The sequence below is a fragment of the Balaenoptera ricei genome, unplaced genomic scaffold, assembly GCF_028023285.1.
Source record: "Balaenoptera ricei isolate mBalRic1 unplaced genomic scaffold, mBalRic1.hap2 scaffold_343, whole genome shotgun sequence".
Taxonomy (NCBI): Eukaryota; Metazoa; Chordata; class Mammalia; order Artiodactyla; family Balaenopteridae; genus Balaenoptera; species Balaenoptera ricei.
The window spans coordinates 180,001-185,000 of record NW_026777555.1 but is presented as its reverse complement, the minus strand read 5'-3'; positions in this window follow the sequence as shown (position 1 = coordinate 185,000).

The following is a 5,000-nucleotide window of genomic DNA, read 5'->3' as shown; positions in this document are numbered from 1 at the left end:
CCCCACCCCCCACCCCCGCCCGTGATTGTGGTCAGTCCATTTTGAAATCCATGTTCTCGTGACCGCAAGTGCATTTTCCCCCACCCACGCACCCACGTGTTGTCTTTGGACTTTGTCGCCGTCTAGGCACAGATAGATGTTTATTTCCACTTGTATGGGGGTCAGAGTGTATCCTTCCTTTCCTTTCTAGCTTCTGGGCTTTGCGTGTCTGCTTCCGAAAGACCTCCTCCGTTCGAGAAAGGATGAGTTCCTGCGTTGTTCTCTGAGCGCTGGCCTGGTTTCGGTTTGCCAGTCCCCGCCTTCCCTCCCTCCCTCCCTCCCTCCCTCCCTCCCTCCGTCCGGGCAGCCGGGGATCTTGCTCGTGCCCCTCTGGGCAGCCCGTGCCAGCCTCCCCGGGCACCGCCGGCGTCTCCGTGGGATTTCCCCCCGCCCAGGAATCGCGTGGGGAGTGCGTCTCCTCCGAGGCAGCCTCCCGGCGACATCTTCCCGGCTTCCCCCGCCCCCCCACCCCGTCTGCTGCCGGGGTCGCGCCGTGTCGTGCCGACCCGGGAGCTAGCTCCGAGACGGACGCCTCGGGGCCGCGCCAGACGCCCGCCGCCTCGCCCCGGGCTGAGCTCGGGCGTTTGGGCGGCCCGGCGGCGCTGCAGCGTCCTCGGTGGCCGGCCGGCGACCGGGATCCGGCCCGGGGACGTTGGAGCCGGTTGTCGGGAGCCACCTGGCGGCCGCTTTTATATTGTCCCTTGTCTCTGGAGCTTCGGCGGCGACCTTCGTGAGGGCTGTGACTCGGCCGCCGGGCCCGAGGCAGAGTTCCGGGAGCCAGGCGACGCTGGTGGCGACTGTCCCGGTGGCGCCCAGGCGTGGGCGCCTCCTGCTGTCGCTTGAGATTGGGCGTGCAGGTCTGTGAGGGTGTGACCGTCGCCGCGCTCTCGAGCCGGCTTGAGGGACCGCCTGGCCTGGTCGACCAGCATCCGACCGCGCCCCTCCGGCCGCGGGGACCGACCCGGCCATCCGACCCGACCTGGGCCGGGCCGCCGCGGTGGGAAGGGAGAGGGTCTTTCGCGCCCTCCGGAGCGCCTGTGGATGGATGGGCGGTCGGGCCTTCTCCTGGCTCACCCTTTGGAGCGTTCGTTCCCCGACCCCCTCCCCACCCCCTCCCTCCCCGGGTCCCCACAGCGCCCCGCTCCGGAGGTGGGGACCGGCCCGGGCCCGTGCGTTTAGGCCGGTGGAGGGCGCGACGGGCTCGGTGGTGGGCGCGCGTGGGTCCCGGTGGTCGGATTCATTCTGACCGATGTTTTTCCGAGTCGGACTCCAGAGGTGGGGACCGGAGCGGCCTGGGCCGCGAGGGGTGACCCGGAGAGACCGGCACGGGCCAACACGGGTGCGGTCCCTCGTGGGCTCCGGTCGCCTGGGAGGCGCCTCCCTGGGAAAATGTTTCCAAGTCCCCCTGGGTCCGGGGGCGTGGACGGACCGGGCCCTGCTCGCGCGGGTGGCCGGGCCGGGGAGGGGAGGGCGCACCCGGCCCTTCAGCGTGCCCACGTGGGTCCCGGTCGGCGGACGCGACTTTTTCTCACCCTGCCCCGCCCCCTCCTCCACCGCGAGTCCCGGCCGGGGGGTGGGGACCGGCCCGAGCCGTACTGGGTGGCCCGGATAGGGCGGCCTGGGCCCGGGCGCGGTCCCTCGTGGGGCCCGCTCGCCGGAGGCGGCCGAGTGGGATATTTCTTTTTCTCTAACCAAGTCCTCGCCCGGAGAGAGACTCGGAGGGACCGGTACCTGCCCGCGCGGGCGAACCGGGGAGGGCGACCCCGGCCCGCTCGCTGCCTCTCCCACGTTTTCCCGCCCCTCCCGCCCCGCCCCCACTTTGCCACCACGCTCCTCGGGTCGACCAGGTGGCCCCGAGGGCTCCGGGACTGGTGTGGATGGGGAAGGGTTGGGGACAGGTGGCGGGACCGAGGTCCCGGGGACCCCCCCTGCGATTCGTGGATGGGCCCCGCTGCCGGGCGTCGTGATTTTTTTCGCCCGAAATGGGCCTTTTTTGCCACCAGATAGGTGCTGACACGGTCTTCCCTGGCGTCTGTCGCTGAGGACTTTGGGACTCCGGACGCATGCAGGGCTCTGGGCTTGGGACTGCCGCCTGGCACCCGAACCGGCCCTTGCCGCTTGAGCCGCCCGCCTGGGCCTGCGCGCCGGCTCTCGTGTGTGCGCCCGGCTGACCCGGCCCGCGGTGCCGCCTCCGGTCTCTGGCTCACCCGAGGGCGGCGGGGCGAGGTGGCGCGTGGGTCTTCTACCCTGTGTGACTCCCACCCCCCGCCGCAGGCACCCGGTGGTGGCTGAGACGACCCCACCCCGCAGGCTCCGTGCCACGTGTCAGGCGTTCTCCTCGCGGGGTCGTCGGCCACTGTTGCCTGAGAGCCAGAAAAGGAGGTGTGGGGGGGCGGCTGCCTGCCGGTGAGGCTGAAGCAGGCTCCTCGGATGATGGTCCTCACCGTGCCCCTCTCCTTCGGGACTTTCTGGCCCCTGGCTTGCTGGATTGACTGATCGATGTGGTGCTGTCGCGCTCTCCTGGGCCGGACCTAAGTCGTGCCAGACGAGGGACGGACGTTCCTGGCGAACGGGACCGCTCTTCTCGTTCTGTCCGCGGGCCCCTCGCCTCTCTTTTCACGCCCTCCCGGCCTGTCGAGGGGGTGTGTGGAAGGCAGGGGTGGTGGTCTCCGGCCCTGACCCTCGGTCTCCCGCCCCCTGCCTCACGGGGCGGGCGGGTCCGTGGTCCTCGGACGCAGCAGACACTCTCGCTTCGCCTCCTTGGCGTGTGCCTCGCGAGCGGTCCTCCCCGCGTCGGTGGGGGGGGGGCCGTCCCGCCGCTGCGCTGCGCGCCCCTGCTGGCGCGTGAGCGTGCCTTGCTTGGCCGTCGGTGGTGCCCCTGGAGCGCTCCAGGTTGTCCCTCAGGTGCCCGAGGCCGAGCGGCGGTGTCGTTCCCTTTTCCCAGCGTGCTCCTCGGGTCCCCGCCGCGGTGGTGTGTCCCCTGAGTGGCTCTCTTGGGGGGGTCGAGACGGTAAGGGAGGCGTGCCTCTGTTCCCCCCCCTCGGTGGGGGGCCGGGTGCCGCCTCGTCGCGGTCGTCCTCCCACGGCTGTGCGGTGGGGGGGATCGTGTTGGGTCGGGGGGCGGCTGAGGTTGTGCCCCCGGCTGCGGCCGCGAGCGCTCCTGTGAGCCGTGTGCTTACCCATACCGCAGACCCCCCCCCCCCACACACCCCGTCCATTTGTGGACTGGGCGGCTTGTGGAGCCACCTCCGCGGGCCCAAAGGGGAGACGATGGGTGGGGGATGATGCACCCTCGGTGAGAAAGCCTTCTCTAGCGATCCGAGAGGGAGCCTTGGGGTACCGGACCCCCCAGCCGCTGCCCCTCCCAAGCGTGCAGTCGCCATGGTGGCGTCTGCCAGAGCACGTGGGCAGAGCCCCTCGCCTTCGCGGGAGGGCTTGCGCCGGCCCCGCGGTGGGGCCGTGCGCCGCTCTTTGCCTACCGCGGCCCGCGCCTCCCCCCTCTGAGTCGGGGGAGGGTCCCGCCAGGCCGGCGTCCGGCGTGGGGCCGCGTGTGCGCGTGTGCGTGTGCGTGCGGTGACCCCCGTGGCGAGCTCAAGGGGGCGGGGACGCCCGGACGTCCCGACTCCCCAGTCCCGCAGCCACGAGGAGCCCGTCGCGCCTGCCCTCACCGCGAGTCGCAGCCGGCGGCGGTGTGTGGGCGCGGTGCGGGTCGCCTCGCTCGGGAGCGTTTCCCTGGGGCGCGAGCCCCGGCGGTCGGACTTGGATGAAGGCGGACCTGGCGGGGACAGAGGGGTTGAGTTTGGGTGGACGGGTTCCTCCGTGGCACGCGGGGGAGACCGTCGCACGCAGGGCCTGGCGGCGGGGCCGGGTCGCGGGGAGGCCCCAGGGTGGCTGGGGCCGGCCGGCGTCTCAGGCGTCGTGGGACCGCCCTCGTGTGTGTGGCGGTGGGACCCCGCGCTTGTTTTCCTGGTGGCCCGGTCGTGTCTCGGCCCTTCCTCTCCCTGGGCAGCGCCCCCGTGCCTCTGCCCCGCGGCCCTCGCCGTGTGTGCGTGCCGCCCCCTCCCCGTCGCCGCCGGCCCTCCCACGACCCCCCAACCCCCACGTCCCCTTCCCCGTCTGGGACCGAGCAGGCCTCGCCCTCGTGAGAGTGTCGCCCCCCCCGGCCGCCTCGGCCGGCGGCGTCCCCGGGTGGAGTGCTCACGGTTCCTGAGGCGGGGAAGTCGGGCGCGCGGCAGAGGTGTGTGTGGGGCCCTGCGGGGTGGCCGGTGTGCGCGCGGGAGAGTGTTCTTGCGGGCCGGCCGCGGCTCGTGGGTGTTTGGCGGAGGTGGTCGCGAGCCCCGTGAGGGGGGCCGGGCCCCTGGGGGGGCCGAGGAGGCCAGTCGGCGTCCTGGGTGCCGCGGGACCGCCCCTGCGCTGGAGGCCTCTGGCGGTGAGACCCCGTGTCGTGCCCCGGCGGCCGACTCGCGTCCGGGCCCTTAGGCCCGGCCCCTGGGCCCCTGGGCCCCCTCGCGGCGGCGCGCGGCCGCCCCCTCCCGCCACGGCCTCTGTGACGTCGTCGCCGCGTCTGCGCGTCGGCGGCCGAGCCAGCCGCGCCTCGTCGGCCCTCTCTCCCGTCCGTCCACCCGCCTCGTCCGTCGCGTCTGCCGACCCCTGGGCCGCGTCCCGGTGTGTTTCGCTCCCCGAGCCTGCCGCGGCTCCGCTCCGTGATCCGCCGCCACCGCCGCCCGTCTGCCGACGTCGTTGTGTGTTGGGCGAGGGGGGGGGGCCGGCCGCCGTCTGTCCCCCCCGCCGTGCCGCGCCCCGCCCCGCCCCGGCGCGCTCGCCTGAGCGCGGGTCGTCGGGTCCCCGGCCAGCCGTCGTGGACCGGCCGCCGTGTCCGCACCGCCCCGCTCCCGGCGGGCGGGCGGGGAAGGGGGGTCCGGGCCTCGGCCCGAGCCCCGCCGCCCCCGTCCGCGCGAGCG